Source organism: Kryptolebias marmoratus, linkage group LG7, assembly GCF_001649575.2.
Source record: "Kryptolebias marmoratus isolate JLee-2015 linkage group LG7, ASM164957v2, whole genome shotgun sequence".
NCBI classification, from domain to species: Eukaryota; Metazoa; Chordata; class Actinopteri; order Cyprinodontiformes; family Rivulidae; genus Kryptolebias; species Kryptolebias marmoratus.
The window spans coordinates 3,849,141-3,870,166 of record NC_051436.1 but is presented as its reverse complement, the minus strand read 5'-3'; the positions used below and the strand labels follow the sequence as shown (position 1 = coordinate 3,870,166).

At 40.7% G+C, this 21,026-nt stretch overlaps 1 protein-coding gene across 2 annotated transcripts in view; it reads right to left on the bottom strand.

Moving 5' to 3' along the window:
• The window catches only part of nlgn2a (neuroligin 2a), a 261,113-nt gene that overhangs the window by 167,733 nt on the left and 72,354 nt on the right, over positions 1–21,026 (bottom strand). The gene's annotated exons all lie outside the window — the stretch shown is intronic.

Here is a 21,026-nt window from a genome sequence, read left to right as displayed (position 1 = left end):
TATCTTACAAAACTAGGAAGTATTTTTGGTTTAGATATTAAAAGTTATGGTTTTTTATTGATTTTAGTAAAAAAAAAAATTGCAACTTTCAGGAAAATGTCCCGCAAAATCAGGCATTTTAGCCGCAACAATCACAAAAAATGCCCGCGAAATCCTGGAGGGACTGACAACCTGTTAGCTCTTGTAGTCAACCTGAGTCAAGATGTCTACCACAACTAAGCAACCTTTGAGACCTTGGCAACCTTTATTTTTTAACCCTCTCAAGGCAGACGTTGCAGATTTGCAACAGCGAATTGCATATACCTAATTACTCCACATTCATATTTTATGAGCCTTATTTTACTCAGATGATAATTTCCCCAAATATCAATATTTTCCTGTTACTAAAACTTAATTTGAGCCTGAGAGGGTTAAGCCTGATTTCTGCTGCTCTGACTTAACCCAATCTAATGTTCTCCAAAGTTTTACTTAATTGAACTGTTTTAGTTAAATCATTACAAGGAGGTTGTCATGAGGTGCGTTTCTCTGACTCCGTGGTCCAGCTTCTGCAGGAATATTCAGGGCGATGTGTCTGGAGTTGGGATGAGCGGTGATATTTGGTGAATATTTGAAGAATTAAAGCTTCCTTAATGTGCTATTCCAGACGGGGTGCAACTTTAACCCTCCTTCTGGAATAAACCCACACAAAAATGGCTACAGCTCAGCCAATTTGACAGATATTGAGCAAAGATTTGGTGTGGTGGTAGCTGAAACTGACCCCCGATCCATACTCTGAAAGCTAACTGATTGTGCTTGGCCATTAACTGTCTTTTAGAAAAACATTGCTCAAACATCTTGAATAAATTTAAATAATCAATAGATATGCATTTAGAGCTAACGAACCAACTATCTCAGTGAATTTTGCAGATACTGAGCTAAAATTTGGTGTTGTGACTGAGAGTCATTCAGTAACAGATCATGCATCATCATTCTCAACTTAGGATGAACTTAGTCTTAAACTCTGACACGTATTTTTTATATTCAGACCCTGCCCCGTCATCTTGCTCTGATTACTTCCTGTTCCCTAATAAATCGCCGGACATAAATCCTCCTCCTGCTTAGGGACAATCCACCCTCCTCTGCACATTTTTCCACTGGGAGCATCCAGCAGAGGCAGAGGACAACACGATCCAGCCCTGAGGGGGAAAAGCTCCTCTGCAGGCTGGAGGACGGTGCCTCAGCTCAGTGAAACTTCACAGGAAAAGGTTGCATATAGTTTTAGTACCACTATTAAACACGTCCCATATATCATAAATATTTTACAGCCTTCTAAGTGGTTCTGACCTTGGATCAGAGGGATGTAGGTTACACGGCAGCATGGGGGGAGCTTTAGACCCTTTAAGAGAGTTTTAGAGTGCTAATTAAATTTCGATGCAGTGGGTTTTTGTGAAGGGGGCTTTGATCAGAAACTTTTTCTTTTTTTACATTTTTTTGCCAGGGAAGGACATTTCACGGCAGAAGGACACCATCAAATAACCAGAATGTTCAGTCCGCCATTGATAAACTGTCTGAAGTGAGCAGGTTTTGATAAATGAATTCATGATAAAGATGTTTTTATCAGATGATTAAATTTCGATTGACTGATATTTCTTTAATTACGCCGGCAGTGAAGGTTTTAATCATCACAAGCTGCCTTGGTTCAAACCACTGATTCTCTCTTATGAGGTAGCTAAAGTTGTGAGGATCTTTTTGGGGCAGGTGGAGACTTTTCTGATCCACAAATTTGTAACAATGACTGAAGAGCCACAATAGGAGTGACTGATCAGCAGAAAATCCAAAAACAGAATGGGCTTCAGCGGCTTAATATCTGCTTCTTCTTTACCAGAGATTGTAGAGGCGATAAAAATGCATTGTTAACCCAATTATAAGGGATGATTACAGTTTAAATAGTGAGCAATGTAACGGTTTGGTTAAATTAACCTTTTTTAAAATCTTTGGTGTGTCAGGCTCGGTGGTGACGGAGGCGAAGCCAGAAAGCAGACTCATAATTAGGAACTAAATAGAAAACTGATTTATTAAAGAAAACAAAAGCTGACGGGGCAGCAAAAACAAAACATAACCGAAACTAGGAGCACAGACGAGACGCAGGACGAGGACAAAAGAACAATGATCCGACGGAGTGGTGGAGGAAATGACCGGGTTTTAAACACAGAGGATAATGAGGTAACTGGGCACAGGTGAAATTATCATAATTGCTGGCAGGTAAACAGATGACAAAACTAAGGAGACATAGATGAGGGCAAACACCGACACGAGATAAAGACAGACAGTACAAGAACCAAACTAACAAGATAACTGAATAAAATAAACAATAAACTGAAACATGAATACAACAAACTGAAAACCAAAACCCAAATCCCGACATGGTCAAGTAGCTAAGGCCTAGCATTCCTTGAAAGGATGTACATCACCCATTAACTCTCATGCTACAGTTTTAAACTCATGCTAAGAAGGGAGTTAAAGCCATTTCTGGTCAACTTATGCAGAACCTCAAGCAGGTTAGTGCTCCGAGTACAACAAGGGGATGACTCTCAGCTTTTTCCGCGCCAAACTGTAGCTCAATATCTGTATATCTGAGTTAAAGCCATTATTGTTTTGGCTAAGAATAGACAAGAACAAAATCTGATATACAGGGGGAAATGTTTGGGTTTTTCAGCTGTAAAACTGCCTAAGTGACACACGAAGGTCAGACGCCAGGCGCCACACCATCTGGCTCTCCCAAACAGCTATGTGTTATTGTTAAAATATGTGTGTTTAAACTATGGACTGGACCGGGTTTGGCCAACCCCCTTTTTTCTTCCTTAACAAAACAGAAAGTTTAAGTAAAGAGTCAGAACTTCTTGGGCAGCACGCCGTTAGTCGCTGCTGTGGAACTTCTCCTCTTGCAGAAACTTTCACAAAACATAACGAGCCTCTCTGGTGTGATTCTTTCTTAGCAGATTGAATAAATCAAAACCCTGACATTAAGTTATAGTCATGTCTTATGACGGCTGAAGTTGATTAGCCATCTAAAAGTGGGTTGACACAGAAGGTTCATCAGTTGCAGATGTGCATCCAATGATTACTCTGAGAGTTTTATTAACATCTGTCTGTTGGTTCATGAGATGTTTTGCTAAAGGTACAAACAGACGAAGAGACGTTCATGGTTCAGATGACTAAACCAGCTCTTCCTGCTTTCGGAGCTTCTAAAAGCAAATATTTAGAGAGAAAGAATCAGCTCAGGCCGGCGCTCTGGGCAAGGGTGCAGCAACCATCAGTAATGTAACACAGATCTACACTAAAGCCCACAGAGATACAGAGAGGGTCACTTTTAAAAGTAGGTGAGTAGGACACACTGATGGGGAGGATGTACCCAAAGGCAGCACGAGGCACGGACACAAAAAAACCTCTCCACTCTGTATTTGTAGAACAGGGTGAACGGGGGTCGAAATGAGCAAATGAATAGCGCTGAAGGGGAAATCGACACAGAGTGGATGGTGCACGAGGACAAACGGGGGTTGAGTGAATAAGCGCCGCAGCTCACAGATGCTTATTTGACAAGCAGAGGGGCACTTGGACTTTGTTTACAGACAGACAGAGAACTGCAGCCGAGGACAGATAAAAGCTTTCCATTACAATATTGATTCAAGGATTAGGCAAGTAAGACAGGTTGTGTAAACTGAAATAAATCAGCAATTTTCCAGCCGAGGTCCTGACATGGCTTAAGGGAAGGAAGAAATCAAGATGTCAAAGTAATTAGAAAGTTTGATGTTAGAACGTGATCACACAAATATGGATTAAGTGGCTAAATACATCATTCTTGATGAGGCTCATCCTGTTCCGTCAAGTTATTTTGATATCTCACTGATGGAAGAGCGCAAACAAGTTTTTTTTTTTAAATTTGTAATCGTGTAAGGCTTAAAACTGCTGTTTATTTCTTTCTGAAACATCCTTTTTAAGTTCTGAAGGATGGCATAGATGCAAACAGGAAGTTGAAAAATGCTAAAATGTGCGTAAAGAGCAGTTGACAGAACAAATGCAACCTGGTGAAAATAAGGGTTGAAGATTATTTTAGACACCTCAGGGCAGGTGGGTCCAATCCTGGTCCTGCAGGGCCACTATCCTGCAGGTTTTAGGTGTTTCCCTAATTCGACGCACCTGATTGAGGCTTCTGCAGAGCTTAAAGACCTGCTGAAGAGCAGAGAAACATCTAAAACAGGGGTGTGTTCTTGCTTTAAAACATCTGGTTTAAATGGATGACTTGTTGCCGTGCTCCTGGAGAACTTGATGATTTGATGAGGAGGTAATTAAACCATTTGAATCAGGTGTGTTGGAGCAGAAAAACCTAAAACCTCCAGGACAGCGGAGCCTCGAGGCCTGGAGTTTGACACCTGTGATCTAAAACAGCGGTTCCCAACCCTGGTCCTCGAGGAACAATATCCTGCACGTTTTCATTGTTTCCCTGCTTTTCAGCAGGTCCTTTCTGTCTGCAGAAGCCTGTTAATCAAATCCTCATTCAAATCAGGTGTGTCAAAGCAGAGAAACAAGTAAAACATGCAGGATAGTGACCCTCCAGGACAAGGATTGGACACCACTGCCATAGGGTCTTGTAAATCCAGGAAAAGTGGATGTCAATAAGTCTTTCTATGTATGATTTAGACTACAAAAAAACAGGCGTAGCTGCAGAAATCGTTCAGAACTGAATATAGTCTTTGTAATACAGTTGGGATGTGGTTAAACTGATAGTAAAACTGTATTTACGCAGTTAGAATCCAAAGGTCTGACGAAGAACGTGACACTGAGAGATGAAGTTCCTCTCATTTGGCTGGGAATGACCGAGCGTGAAGCCCGAGTGAGAGCGATCCAAACACGAGGGTGAGAGACAGAGAGGAAGACAGAGGGTTTGGAGAGACGCCATCCTGATCTCGTCGTCCCACACAGATGGTCGGAGAGTCACTCGAGCAGCTGATGTGTACGACGGTCTCCTTCCCGAAAAAACAAGGGCAAGTCTACAGTCGCCGCTTCGCTCTCACCCCGAGCTTTGTGTTGTTTCTTTTTAATACGTCGCTGAAGTTTACGACGCCGAGAACAGGCTGAGGGGTAAATATCAAAAGAAAGGCCACGGTGAGAGCAATCTTCTCATTATAATCAGCAGTAATAACAAGCCGCAGCTTCCTCGCTCCTACAGATCCCCGTTTGGCTATTAACGAGAGCGATGAATATTCATCCAGGTCTTTAATCTATATCTGAACTCGTCTGAGGAGCACGGTTTGTTTTACTGCAGGAAGAGAGCTGCAGGAGGAAGAGGTGCTCATAAACACGCAGCACGTAATCAGCCCAATAACAAAGGGTATTTATTTGATTTTATACCTTTTCATGATGAGGAAAATGTCTGTTTTATGTGAAATCCGACCGCAGTGAAATGAGTTTTTTTGTAAAAAAGCAAAAAAAAGAAGCCAGAGCTCACATGTTCATTTGATTTAAGAATTTTCCCCTCATGGCCTGCTGTCAATCAGATCATATTTCTCATTATTGTGCAGCACACATAAAAGAACAATGTCATCGTTGTGATTAGATTAGTAGATTTAAAAGATCACGCTGGATGTAAACAAAGCACTCAGCTGAATCCGCCCAAAATCACATGGAAGCTCGAGTCACGTGACTGACCTACATGAGGCTGGCTGCAGCCCATGGAGGTAAACAAATATGGTGGAATCAGACAAGCGTAGAATCCCTCAGAAGACTTTTAGTAAAAATATAAGAGTGAATCTGTTTCTGATCGCAAGAGAAAAGACAAGGATCGACTCCGACAACTGTCAAGAGTAAATATCGATGATCTGTATGCTTTGCTCGACAAACCTGAGCATAAATACGTACCAACACATCAACACGGCCCGAAAAACGGCTTTTTCCATGGATGTCACCTCTGCTGGCCTATTTTCAGTCACTTCAGCTGTTTCAGTAGCTGAAACAAACACATGCAGTAGCTGGAAGCATATTTTTAATTTAGGAACACATTGACCATCGACCTAAAAACATTGTGCAGATTTTGTTTCTTCATTTATAAATTATTTTTGACCCGACTTCATAACTGTGCTTTTCCAGCCAGGGTTCGTCGTGCTCTAGTGTCTTTCGTTTATCGTAGTTTATTTGAAAAGGATTATAAAGTGTACCGGACCGATCTGTCGTGGTGAAGAGAGAGCTGAGCCAAAAGGCGAAGCTCTCGATTTACCGGTCGATCTACGTTCCTACCCTCATCTATGGTCACGAGCTTTGGGTAGTGACCGAAAGAACGAGATCGCAAATACAAGCGGCTGAAATGAGTTTCCTCCGCAGGGTGTCTGGGCTCTCCCTTAGAGATCGGGTGAGAAGCTCGGTCATCCGGAAGGGACTCAGAGTAGAGCCGCTGCTCCTCCACGTCCAGAGGAGCCAGCTGAGGTGGCTCGGGCATCTGGTGAGGATGCCTCCTGGTGACGTCCCACCGGGAGGAGGCCCAGAGGGAGACCCAGGACACGCTGGAGGGACTATGTTTCTCAGCTGGCCTGGGAACGCCTTGGGATTCCCCTGGAGGAGCTGGCCCAAGTGGCTGGGGAGAGGGAAGTCTGGGTCTCCCTGCTTAGGCTGCTGCCCCCGCGACCCGACCCCAGATAAGAGGAAGAAGATGGATGGATGGATGGATGGATGGATGGATGGATGGATGGATGGATATAAAGTGGAAACTAGGGCCACAGATGAGGTCAGCCTTACTGTCTCAAAAAGTGCATCTCAACCCCCTCAATCCATCCGAACGGTAAAAATAAAGGAACATAAAGCTCCTCGGATGGCAGGATTAGTAGCAGCACGTCTCCAGTTCATTATTGGGTTTTTCCGCTGCAGAAAAGGCGAGCAAACTTTTTTTCACCGCGAGTCCCAACAGTACAAACGCAGCCACGTTTTAAGCAGAAACACGAGCCAGGCAACAATCCTAAATCATAAAGAAGTAGCTGAGGTTAGCGCTCGTTAAGACGGATTACTCTGCTTTTAAACAGTTTGTTGTGCAGACACTTATTGTGCTATTAGCCCTGCGCAACTAAAGGGTGAAATAAGCGTGCATTGTGATGAGCATAAATTGCTGCCGGTTGGTTTTATGTTTGCGAACAACAGAATGGAATCATGGGACGAAGTGGTTGGACATTCGGAGAGAAATCTAATAATTTACCGACAAACTCGAACAGAGGCTTTTGCTTCGATTGTTTGTGTGTCTGAGGATGAAACCTAAGCACCTACAACCATGAATGACTGAATCAGGTCTAACAGAGGCATCTCTTCAGTTACCGCAGGTCTCACGGGCGAAAAGTGTGCCTGCCAGAAGTTCCTGTCTGTTCCCGCTTCTGGCTCACAGATTTTTCTTTCTTCTTCTGACACTTTCTCTCCTGCTGAATCGTTGCCTTGCTGCTGCAATGTGACTCCTATAATCTGTTCCCACTCTTTGTCCCCATTCCTCCTTCTTCATCCCTCCTCTGCTGCCGCTACACTTCAATCTGAGCGTGTGTGTGTGTGTGTGTGGAAGAGTGAGTGAGTGGCATGTTTGAAGTATCTTGGCTGTGTGGTGCAGCGCGGCGGGATACCAAATACTGTCACCACATCCACTCTCTTTCTCTCCCTTTTTTTTTCTTAGTTGCTCTCTTTTCTCTCCATTTCTGCTCCTAAGGAGCAGGGAGCCTTCTGCCCCTCTGCGCCCCCCCACAAAAAATAACGAGGTGCCATCGAAGACAGAGAGGAGACTTGAAGAACTGAAGAGTGAGACACGAGGAGGGGAAGGTCTGAGATTTTTGTTCCAATTGGTGTTTGAGGACATCACACCCGAGCCTTGGAGGCAAGAAGTCAGGAGTCTCAGATTCATCTTAGATTACCATTTTTTAATTTATTTATGTTTTGAATCTCCCAATCCCACAAGGCAAAGGCGTGCATAATCTTTTTTTCTTTTTTTTTTCGTGTGTGTGTGTGCATTTGTGCATCTGCAAGCAAAATATCTCATGAACCACTGGACACGGTTTTAAGGAAACTTGCAGAAAATAATCATTAACATTTGAAGTCCACCAAATTCAAGATGGCCTGCACAACCAACTGACCTTAAAAACCACAAGAAAATGCTAAAACTCAATCAAGTTTACAGATATGGACGTATAATTTGGTGTGGTAACAGATTGTGCAACAAATAAGCTAAAAGTAAAAGTGTTAACTCTGTTTGCTGGCAAAAATAAAAAATCTCATGAACCACTGAACAGATTTCAATGAAACTTAAAGGAAATAATAATTTAAAGTACGTGTACATGATTCACTTTTACAGATAGCTGCCACGACTAATTGGGATTAGCCAACATTTAAATGGCAATAACTCAATTTTTGAGATATTAAGATAAAATTTGGTGCTGTAGTAGCTGAGAGTTACCCACAACACGTACTCTGAGTGCAACATCTGGCAATACCACGAGCTGCAGCTCTTATTTCCCAACATAAAATGACATGAATTTAAACCTCTGGCATGAAAGGCTGCAGGTGATTTAATTTTTTTTTGGCATTCATCAGTGCTCCTGTATGCACATATTAAAAGTTTTAGTGTGTTTGTATTTCCAGCTTGTAAAGCTTCGTATGCATCCACAGTCGCAGTCAGATATAAAAGTAGGTTACTCCAACTTGTTTTTTGTCCTCCCAGCCTCCCAGTTTTGTTGGCTTTCACTCTTTTCCCTTCCTTGCTCTGTACAGCATCATAAAATATGCATCAGACAGCTTGTTTGATCCCTTTTGCAGTCATAAAAATGAATGACCATAAACCCAGTTTTTAAAAGATGATGGTTAAATTTCTGCAGATCTGCACCAAGCAGGACTTTACTCTTTTTTTTTTTTCTTATCAGTTTCTGATGCCATTTTCCTTCTAGCTGCCATTGTTTTTGGCTGCCTTCCTTTGTTTTGACTTCCGTTCAGGACTCGCTCGCTCTTTTCGCTCTCCCCTGGGTGCAATTTTCTCTGAGCTATATTCCGTGCTCAATACTCATCTACTTTTCTCCTAAATCTTGGCGTCAGTGTGTGTTATCCAAAGCCCTTTTAGCATGTGGCTGCAGCAGCCCTCTGGCCACAAGGAGAGGACAAATCCCCTGCTCATAAAGCCATAATCTTTATAGCTGCTGACAAGAATAATTGTCCCTTAAGGCCAAAAGAACCACTAACTATAAACTTTGATTCCCATCTTCAGTTGCACGATTTAAACTGACATCTTGATTTATTGGTAAAGTAATCTGACGTAAAATCAAAGATAAATCGGGAGTTCTCACCTTGGATCATATGCTAGCCAACAGATTTGTGCCAAATCAAGATTCAGCAGCAGGAAGTGCTCATTTGAATGTCTCTGTAGTTGTTGGAGACACCTGTCAAAGTAAAGCAATACGGTCTGAGGAACGGTCCGAAATTCCAAATACCACCACAGAAGTCAGCGGGTGATCCAGGATTACGGCTGCCGGCCTCACTGAGCCTCTGTAATTAATTACAGCAGCCAATAATAATTAAGGCTGGGCACCATCGAGTGGAAAGCCGAAAACTGGCGTCTCATCTGGCGTCCGACTACGACCTCTGAGCCCCGTGGGCGCCGCCGGGCCACGCTAGCACCTGCTCACAAACTAACAGCTTGGTGCAGATGGATGTTGGCAAAGGAGCTGAAACTCAGATGGAAAAAAAGGGAAGGGGAAAATGGGGCAGAGTGCACTCCGACAGGGTGGTCGATTCGCCACAAAGCACCAGAATCAGCCACGAGTCGCTGGGCCTCGCTGGGCTGCAGAGCTGGGATTCATGTGCTTTATTTCAACTGGAACTGGGAAGTTTCGCCACTGCACGGCGATACTTCACCCAGTGATCCAGGTAATGAGGCCAATTAAAAGATGTCCTGTAGGTCAGAGTTCACCATCGTGGAAATGTCTCGTTTTCCTTGAAAGATGAAAACGCCTCACATCGTGTCGGAGTAATTCTCTGTATGGGCAGCTGCTTTATGTTCACATTAGACATTTGATTAAATTAAACAAAAAAAAACTGCATATCATGTTATTTTATGTGCCATTAGTTGAAGTTCCTGTCCTGGCTTTTAAGAGTAAAGAAAGTGTTTTAATTTTCACTCCACTGGATGATGAATAGTTTAGTAAACAGTGTTCTCGGCCCATCTGCCCACACTTCTGTTTATTCTTATTAATCCATCTGTGCCCTTAATTACATGAAGAGTGCATTAGGTTTAACTTGTAAATCTTTCACAGCTACGTTGTGTTTTGTACACAATGTAGAATTGGCTGCATTTATTTCTGCTTGTTGCTTCCCGTGTCTGTTCTCCAAATCATAAAAGTTCAGGTTTTTTAGCTTTCTTTTAAATAAAGGCTTTTAAACCGTAGTCAGCTGATCTATTTGGGAGAGAAGCGAAGGAAGCAACCTATGGTAAAAACAAGAAAGACCTGGGTTCTTTAGTTTCAACTTTTGCAGCGTTGGGTCTAATACCTGGTCAGTTCCTTCATGCATGTGATCAAAACATCTCTCATCAACCAGACGAACAAAAACCCTAAAACCCCTCAGGAGGAAGAGGAGGAAGAGTAATTAGTTCAGCTCACATAAATGGAGCAGCTCACTTTTCCACACAAAGACGATTTTCCCAAAACAATCTTCAATTTCTAAAAATATCCTCTTAAACACAGCTCCATTTTTAACCCTTTCATGCACAGTGGTCTCTGCAGTGGACAGTTATTTAAAAGCTTTTTTTTTTGTATATGTTTAGGGTTTTATATTCTAACGGTGCATAGACCACTAAAGTGGGCATTAATGGATAATGCAATATACTGGCTATCCACTGCAAGTGCAACAAATTTTCTCAAACCCAAGATGGATTTAAGAAAATAAGTCTTTTTTTTCACCCTTTTTTATGCCACAAGAGAAAGAAAAACACTACAGGAATAAAGTCCTGGCTGAAGTTATCATAATTTGTGCATGAAAGGGTTAAAAATGACTTCATCTACATGAAAACACCAAAAACATCAAAAACGCTGCTGTAGCATTTTGGAACGATTTCAAAGAAAAAAATATCTGCGACAATTTTTCTCTGAAAATCATCAACTTGAATGCAAAACCTGGTGGAACTAGAACCAAAAAATTAACATATTTTTTTGCAGTTTTGATTAATCTACTTGTCTCGACCTTTAGGTTGGAGATGGGACTGTTTGCATCTTTGGTTTCAAAGGGTTAGCTGACTAAGCATAAACAAAAGGCTGGTGTTTTAGGATGTTTTCACTCTGAAAACTGTTTTCCTAAAACCTCATTTCTCTGTGGACGCAAGGTTGAAACAATAAACTGTGTCTTTAGGTGCACGATTTAGTTTAAACTGAAAAATCTTCTCAGATTAGACGCGAAATATCTCCAAACAATAAGAAAAAGGGCAGATGTCTATTTTATTTTGAACTTTTAGGATTTACTTCAAATCTTTTTATCTATTTTCTCAGTCTGTGTTTTGTGTAAAGTAGATTAAGCAAAAAATATACATGTTTAATCATTTTGTTGAAGCCTAACTAAGAAGTTTCCTGCCACCCATGAAAATGACCTGTTGTTGCACATGCACCAGTTCCTTTACAGCAGGGGTGTCCAATCCTGGTCCTGGAGGACCACCATCCTGCAGGTTTTAGGTTTTTTCTGCTCCAACACACCTGATTCAAATGGTTTGTTCACCTCCTCATCAAATCATCAGGTTCTCCAGGAGCACGGCAACAAGTCATCCATTTAAACCAGGTGTTTTAAAACAAGAACACATCTAAAACATGCAGGACAGCGGCCCCCGAGGAATGGTTTTACACCTGTGTTTTAGATGTTTCCATGCTCTTCAGCAGGTCTTCAAGTTCTGCAGAAGCCCGTTAATCACCTAGTCATTCAAATCCGGTGTGTCACAGCAGAGAAACAAATAAAACATGCAGGACAGCAGGAACAGGAATGTCCCGCTGGTAGTTTTAGGTGCTTACATCTGGTCCAGAACAACGACAACAAAATGGCATCACATGTGCCGCTTTAATAAAACTGATTAGTTTTGCGCCCACTATAAATACACCTTTCCCACGCCGTGCCAAACTGAGGAACCTGCCAAAACATTCAGCGCTAATCACACCACGTTTGAACATTTTCCTCCCCGCCTGCCTCCTGATCCACCCGTCGGGCTGCATCTGGCGGGCCCGCCCGAAGCCACACGAGGCGCTCGTCTGCACGTCCCTCGCCCGACGTGGTCCGAAACACGACAGCGCTCGTTTGTTCCGCTCCCCCCCCCCTGTTAGCGCCGACTCCACCGTGGTCCATCAAGTGAAAATGGCAATCTGTATCGCGTTTGGGAGAATTGCCCGATAATGTGATTCAGACGGTTCCCGAGCAGCAGGGCATCCCGAACAAAACGGCATCCACGACCGCACCCACTCGCATATGGCTGCCTTCTGGCTCCGAGGACTCCCAGCCAAGACTCCAACCCACACACACGTGTGTTCACAGCCATGAGGATGAGTTACGGTGAGGTTTCCACTCGTGTGCACGTAAAGCGCGGCATTAATTAACGTGCAGTTACAGCGCCAGACATCAGAAAGGTGAGAGGTAAAGCTGCTCCGCTCGGAATAAAAGGCAGCGAAGCATGAATCATCAAGAAAAACCACAAATTAACGTGTTATCTTAACACTCACACAACAAATCAGACCTGAAGTGTTCATATCTCACCCATACATGACATCTGACACTGCTGGAGCTCTTGAGCTTGTTTTGATTTAAATTTTAACATAATTTTCTGGCAGACATGAAGGTTGTTTAATTTTAGCTCCGCATGAAAAACCTACTTGCATTAATCCAGCCTGTGTGCTGGCAAGGAAATAACATCATTTGAGAATCTTCAGATCTTTGTCATTCGGCGTTTTTCTGGATTATTTGATCAGAGGTCACAATTAAGTCTGACCCGATCAAACGATCCACGATGAGAGGGAACCAGAAGATAAAATAAGCTTCAGCTAATCTTTTAGCTTGTTTTGCGTTGTGATTGATTTCTTTTTCAGGTCAGCAAACCCAGTCGTGAGTGGCGCGTACATGAACACGAAGCTTTCTATTCACGTGACGAGAAGCGTCCAGACGTCAGCCAGAAAATAGACAGGTGATGATAACACTTCGTCAGGTGGTGATGGCTTGTTACGCAGAAGTGAAGAAAACGACAACAATCAATGCAAACACATCCCAAACGTCTCACATTTAGGCTTAAATATCTGCTGGTTTTTCCACACATCTGATTTAAATCTGGTGAGAAATGGCAAACAAGTCGTTGAATATTCAAAAATCATTTTGCTTTTATTCGATCCAGTACGTTAGAATAAAGCGGACACGATGAGAAGAGTTTATCCGTTAAGGTCGAGGAGAAATGGTTTGTTTCTGAGACCCGAAGGAGGACAATCAGCAAAATATTTTAACAACAAACGGAAAAACTAACAAATGGCAAAATTAATGAATAAAAACAGATGATTTTGTGGGATTTGGGTTTTTGCTTTTATTATTATCTTGTTTCTGTTTGAGTCATTGTTCAGTTTAGTTCTTGTTCTTCCTGTTTTTCGTTCTGGTAATCGTTCCACCTGTGCCCACTTTCCGAATCACCTCCTGTGTTTTAAAAACCCGGTCATCTCCTCCAACACTCCGCTGGCTCATTGCTCTTGGTTCCCTGCTGTTTTTGTCTTGCTCCATGCTTTTTCGCTCCACGCTTTTGTTTATTTATGTTTGTACTCAGTTTCAGTTTTTGCTGCCACGTCAGCCTTTTTTGTTTTTGTTTATTTATTTTTTTATAAATTAGTTTTCTTTAAAATGAGTCTGCACTCTGGGTTCGTCTCTGTTTCCCCACACCCTGACAGATTTGACAAATAATTAAATTAAGACTACACATAGTGGAGGAGAGAGGCTGGTGATAGTCATCAGGTGTGCTGATTACTAACGGATGTCAGGGTTTGGGTTTTGTTTTTTGTTTTTTCGAGGTTTCTTTTGTATTTAGGGTTATTGTTTTCATGTTTTGTCTTTGTTCTGTCATCATCCACTTCTCCTCTGTTTATCTCTTATCTTCTTCTTCTTCTTCTTGGTTTTTTCTGGCGGTTGGCAACAAACTTTTAGTAGCATTACCGCCACTTACTGGTATGGAGTGTGGTTTGTGATGGTCTATATATATATATATATATATATATATATATATATATGCACATACACACCTACTACAATCAAATTCTATGAAATAATTTAGTTTTCTTTAAAAATCGAATAACTATTTTAATATATTTACCCCCAAAATTCTTCCTCAAAATATCTGGTAAATGAACCTTTTCCTTAATTTTTCCAAACTCTCTCCTCATATATCTTCGTTCTTTTCCATATTTATGACATTCTAATATAACATGCTCTATGGTTTCGTGTTTTCCACAATAATCACATTTGCCAGTATTATGCTTTTGTATTTTAAAAAGTGTACAATGTCCGAATCTCAACCTTGCTATCACTCTTTCCTCCTTTCTATTTCTTTTTTCTCCTACCATCTTCTAAATTTTATAAAACCATCTTCCTGTTCTTCCTCCATCCCACCTTTTTTGCCATTCTTCCATCAGTTTTTGTTTAACTATACTCTTTCCCTCAGATTTACTTGTTTTAACTGTAAGACTAATAGTATTTTGAATTTCCCTCTTTGCCATTTTATCTGCCCTCTCATTTCCATCAACTCCAATATGTGCTGGAATCCATGAATGAAATATTTCTAATAGAATTGTTTATCTCTTCTTCCTGCCACGCCCATCTTCACCTGTCCCTAGTTATAATCACTCACCTGTGCCCACTTCCCCTAATTACCCTCAGCTTTAAAACCTGGTCGCTTTCTCTACTTCCTCGCCGGTCCATTGTCTCTAGTCTCGCATTCTTCTCGTCCCTTGCCTCGCCTCGCCTTTTTGTATTGCTTTGGGGTTTTTGTTAGGTTCAGTTTTGATTTTTGTTTTGTCATTTCTTTTATTTTTTTAAATAAATTTTCGTTTTTATCATGAACTATTGATGGCATCTAGTAGCGATGATGACAAAAGAATTAAAATAAGAACTTAACTCAATCAACTACATCTTTAAACTTACCCTAAGAAAACTGAACTAAGTGTATTATTTAATCAGCAATAAACACAAACTGTGACTGTTTAGTTCCCAATAAACCAAAGATGCTTTGGTTTATGATTTCAAAATAAAAAGAAATGTTGCCTGGTGGTAAATAAAAAGCTGATAATACATTATAATGCACTTTCCCCATCTTTAAACTCCAATATGTAGTGTTGTAAAGAACGGATACGGCAATTCTTCAAGGTAGAAAAAAAAAAAAGGTAAAGATATAACCCATGTCAAACATTTGCCATTAGTGGTAATCAGCTCCTTATCAAAACACCATAAAAATACAACTTAACAGCTTTTGTTTCCTTTTAAATCATGAGAATTCACTCGTTTTGAGAAAGAGCTCACTTCTCGAAGCAAAACCCTCGCTAAAACTGGTCATTTATGTGACGGTTTTATCTCAGCCACTCAGCTTTTCAGTCTCCTTTTCCGCCATTATGTTCGTTTGAAAGGAGATAGCAACACTTTCGGTTCCCCTCCTCCTGGGAAACAATACGTCTTTGACATAAGTTGAATGAGTTAACTGGTATAGCATTAAGCCAGATAACAGGGATTAGCATGATATTCAGGACAAAAATGATTACAGGAGCCGAAAAGTGCGGCTGGACCGGAGCGATAACTCCCAAGACGGAAAGTAATGCAAATAATATGAAGATGTTTCAAGTTAAATGCAGCAAAAATAAATCACTGAAGACATTTCAATATCAATCATATTAATTATTATATTATACAGACAACAACACAATTTTCCCTTTCAATAATGCCAGCATATGCCTTATTATAAGAAGAATCTGCATTTGTAAAGGTTAAAGGGAAAATCAGCCTAATTAAAATGCTAAATAATGTGATTTATTGTAATTAATACATTACTAGGCTTTGATTACCAACAAGCTGTCCTCACATTAGCCCCTTTCATCCATATTTAAGCGTAAGAATCCATATAATTGGGTCTATTTCACTGTTTCACCGAGGGCTACAGCGTCCCATTGTTTTATGTTTTTATGTTTCAGAGACGGGGTGAAGAAGCAGGGCGTCCAGAAAGTTTTAAACAAGCAGATTGCTCTGGAAACAGCCAGTGGAGGACAAAGTACTCAACTATAGTACTTAAGTAAAAGTACTGATACTCATGGTCAAATCTTACTCAACTACAAGTAAAAGTTGCTATGGGAAAAATGTACTCAAGTTAAAGTACTGAAGTACTCACTTTTAAAAATACTTAAGTATTCAAAAATACAAATAAAATTTTCTAATATCAGTAATTTTGCAGAACCGTGTAACTTTCAGAAACCACCTGATGTATCGACGCGTAGAAACACTCTGCTGCAACTTCTGCACCACCTGGAAAGAACTTCAGCAGAAAAATGCCACAAAAAATAAGGATTTATTGTCTAAAAACACCAAACCAGAGATTATTTCACTATGGAACAGAGGTTTAAGGTTGAATTTATCAGCTTCCTGGATATGTAGTGCAGTCAAAAGTACAATATTTGATTTTGAAATGTAGTGGAGTGAAAGCTATAAGTTTCCCCCAAGAAAATTACTCAAGTAAAGTAAAGATTCTCAAAAAATGTACTTAAGTACAGTAATCAAGCAAATGTACTTCGTTACTGTCCACCACTGGAAACCAACAAATGGAAGGTGTCTCCAAACGGCGTTTTCAGCCACTGGTCTTTCCAGGCAGCACAGAAACACAGATCTTAGCGCTGTTGCATCGTTAAAAGAAGTTTGCATGCTTTTCCTGCATGCATGCGTCGGTTTTCACATTGGATTATTCTGTCCTGTCGCCCATCGGCTGTTGGAATATCGGTACCATCTAAATGTGATGCTGAACAGTACTTAGGAGGTCTTGTGACTTTGAAATAAAGGTCAAGAGGTCACTTGAAAACCAAGGTAATAATAGGAAATGTGAATGTAAAGCAGGGCACTGTAACTGTTACAATATAAATCACTGATTAAAATTTGTCCAGAGCTGCAAAACCCACTTGAAGAATAAAAATAAGACCTCAGTACTGTTATATAAGTATATAACATATTAGCTGTCTCGTCAGTGGTGGACTTTTTATTTATGATGACAAGAGAAAAGACCAAAGTTGTTGATAAAAATGCAAACACTGAGCTGTGCAGCCTTTAAGGAGTTCTTCTATAATTGTGGATATTATTGGAGCGAATAAAAATGGGTCCAGTTTGTTGAACAATTAACACTGACTGCACTCAAATAAAAGCAGAGCCCTTTATTTCCTTAAACGCCTTTACTTCTAATTCTTATTGTTGTCAAAAAATAAATAAAAATATATATTTCAGAACAATTTATTTTAAATATTTATAATCTGTGATACGTTTGCAAAGCTGCACTTTGTTTGATCCCTTCTGTAAATTGGCTCAAATGTTTCTGGTAGATTTCAGAGACAGATTAAACAGCTAATGGTCTAACGAGCTAACGGGACAAAACAATGAACCCGTTTTTGCTCTTTGAGTTATTAGTAACATTCTGTCTCACGTAGCTGCACAAAACTAAACTGGAAAACTGTTAAAACAAGCATTTTATAAAGAAAATATTTATTTTTAAGCTGCTTTTTTTTGGTGAAAACTCATAAAAGAGGTTGAACAGTTTGCTGTTTGTGTGCTTCTCCTTCATGTTTGTATCTGACTGCACATGTGTGTGTGTGTGTGTGTGTGTGTTTGGTATGGAGTGTGGTGGCCGAGCACTGGGAATAATTAACTTGTGTGACCCAGCCACTGCAGCGACCGGGTAACCGCTGTGACTGGAACGCCTGTCAAATAGACCGGTCATGGCGCTCCTCAGGCAGCACCGGATGAAGAGGAGCCCTAACACACACACACACACACACAAGTCGAGTCAGACCCAGCACAGAGCTGCCACGTATTAATTAACTCATTTAACACCTCTACAGGTTGAACAAAGACACACAAACACTTGACACCACAGAGTCCATACCTCTCCCTGAAACAACTTTATGCTACACGTGTTGCTGTCTCTTTAGCACACTCGGCACACACACTTTCACACCAAGTCACTGCAACAGAAAAGACATGCTCACACACACACACGGGCATATGGCACGGAGCTGGCTATTCGTTAGCACCCCTGACATCTCTGACAAATTGACTCCTTTATGTAAGTGGAAGTGTGCAGAAAGGTGGCGGGGAGGTGAGAGGACGGCGGCGGGGAGGCCGCGAGAAGGTGGATCATCTCGTTCACACGGCCTGAAGGAGAGGGATGTCATTCTGAGACCACCCGCGACACCGCCGGCATGCAAAAAGAGAGCCGCTTCGGTAATGACGAGCTAAGATGGAGGCGCTGGAGGAGAGAGGAGAGGGGCGTGATTAGAAGAGGAGGACGAGAGGAGGAAAGGATGTTGTGTGGTGGGGAAGGAAAGCTGTCAGACTGAAGCATCAGAGGAAAAAATACTGATTATTAAAGATTTAGAGAACATTTTAGGGCAGGGGTGTTCAATCCTGGTCCCGGAGGGCCACCATCCTCCAGGTTTTAGATATTTCTCTGCTTTGAATAAATGAGTGATTGACAGGGGTTCTGAAGATCTGCTGAAGAGGATTGTAGCCCACCAGGACCATGACTGGACACCACTGTTTTAGGGGAAAGAGGGTTAAAATAGGATGACTCAAACTCTATTTAGAAACGACCTTCCTTATTTTTACTGAGGTTAATTTAAGATTCAAGAATGCATCTTTAAACATAAACTTAGTTTCTTTACATTTATTTTAATTGGATTTGATAAAATCATACTTTTGTAGTAAAGAAAAGCTGATAAAAAACACTGAAACTACAGTCTGCTTCATAAACTGTAATTATAAATGCATATATGTGTTGAAAAGCTGTTCCAACCAGACAGTCCACTCTACCTTAATTCATAAAAAATGAAATAATTAATTTGTTGTATCTTAAAGCTTTAACGCCGGTCGAAATTCTCCTCAAATGTGATGCAAGTCTTCTTATCCTGGCACCATTTTATGCATAAACTGTCATAAACACAAAACTAGATCAATGTAAAGCAACAACAATAAAGAAAAAGTTTAAAACGTTTTGACGTGAACCTCAAAAGCAAAGACTGACTGCAGATATCTGAATGTGTATCCATGCAAATGAGTTAGAAATTGACACAAATGGTAAAATATTTGGCAGCTAAATTTAAGTTTGCTCAGAATCAGTCGCCTGTAATCAGAAGCAGGGTCAGTGATTTGTTGATGCAGCCATATGTTGAGCTTTTTTTAAAAAAAAGGGGGTTTATTTGCTTAATTGTGGGTTTATTCCACTTGTTTTTATGTTTCGGGACACGTATCCTGTTACATACTTTATTTAATCACACCCTGGTGCCGTCAAACTTCCCCAGAAGGTCTTAAAAAGAACTCATTTATAACATTTTTTTTATTTAACACCTATAAAACAGATTGAAAAATGTCTAAAAGAAAGCTTCAATTTCTTGTTTATTTTCAAAAGTGTTTTTTATAAGATTTGGTTTCTGCTCGTTGACCTCCTAATTCAAATCCTTTTGTTTCCAATTCCAATCATTTCAAACCTTATTTGTGCCCTTTTGTTTGATGAAAGTTCATGCATGGGAGCGAATTAACCGTCCAACCAGTAAAGGCTGCACTCCACTGATTAATACTCACATCTCACAGCTTTAATCGTGCAGAGAAACCATCACGAGGTCATGGACCACACCTGGTTTTCCCGGTAAAAGCGCTGCAGAAGAAGTGAAAATGTAGCTGCGCACTCTGTTCAACGCTAATAACTTCCCTCGTTTTATCTCTGGTATTAATCACGCTTTTAGTTCATTATTGTTCTCAGGGTCTGATTTTCTGGAGCTCACTTACTGGATTAAACTCGTTGGCAGCTCTTTTCAACCAACCCATTCCTTATCAATTTACAAGAAATAAAAGCATCTGTTCTAGCGGCGCACACGCCGAGCGCGGCACCTGTTTGGCAAGCTCAAGATAGAATCGTACGGCTGAATTGTTCGGCTTTTTCACTGCAAGGAGACTAAAATAAAATGTTCACAACATTTTTGCTTTAAAACCAGTTTTGGATCTTTGGTTTCATCAATAATAAAAAAAAAAATCCCTTTGCAGACAATAATGCGTTCTGTCGAATGCATTTGCAAATGCTGTTAACATAAATGTCTTGCAGACAGGAGTGTTTTTCTTCTGTCAAAATGTTAAAGTGATGCAGTCAGACTTTTTAATGGCTGCCACAGATTCACAGGTAAGGCTCTACGAGATAAAAAATGGGCTGAAATCTGTTCCCAAACGACTGCATAGCTGCACTTTTCATGCTTTCTTTATCAGGAGGGGTGGTGACACCCAGAGCACAGACTCATAATTAAAGAAAACTATTTTATTAAACCAAAAGATAAACAAAACAAAAGCTGACGAGGCAACAAAGACAAAACATAAACTAACTTAATAAACAACTGGTGGGAACGGAAAACAACCAGGACTGGACCAGGACGGAGACAAAGCAAGAACAACGAACAATAAACCAGCGGAGAAATGGAGTAAATGACCCGGTTTTAAGCACGGAGCAATCCCTCCAGGATTTCGCGGGCATTTTTTGTGATTGTTGCGGCTAAAATGCCTGATTTTGCGGGGCATTTTCCTAAAAGTTGCGATTTTTTAAAAGCTAAAATCAATAAAAAACCATAACTTTTAATATCTAAACCAAAAATACTTCCTAGTTTTGTAAGATAATTCCCAACAAACATTGACATTCTCAAAAGGTGCTTTATTTGAGAACTTTGATAGCTTCTAAACTGACATTCATGAGCATTTCTGGATTGTCCCTG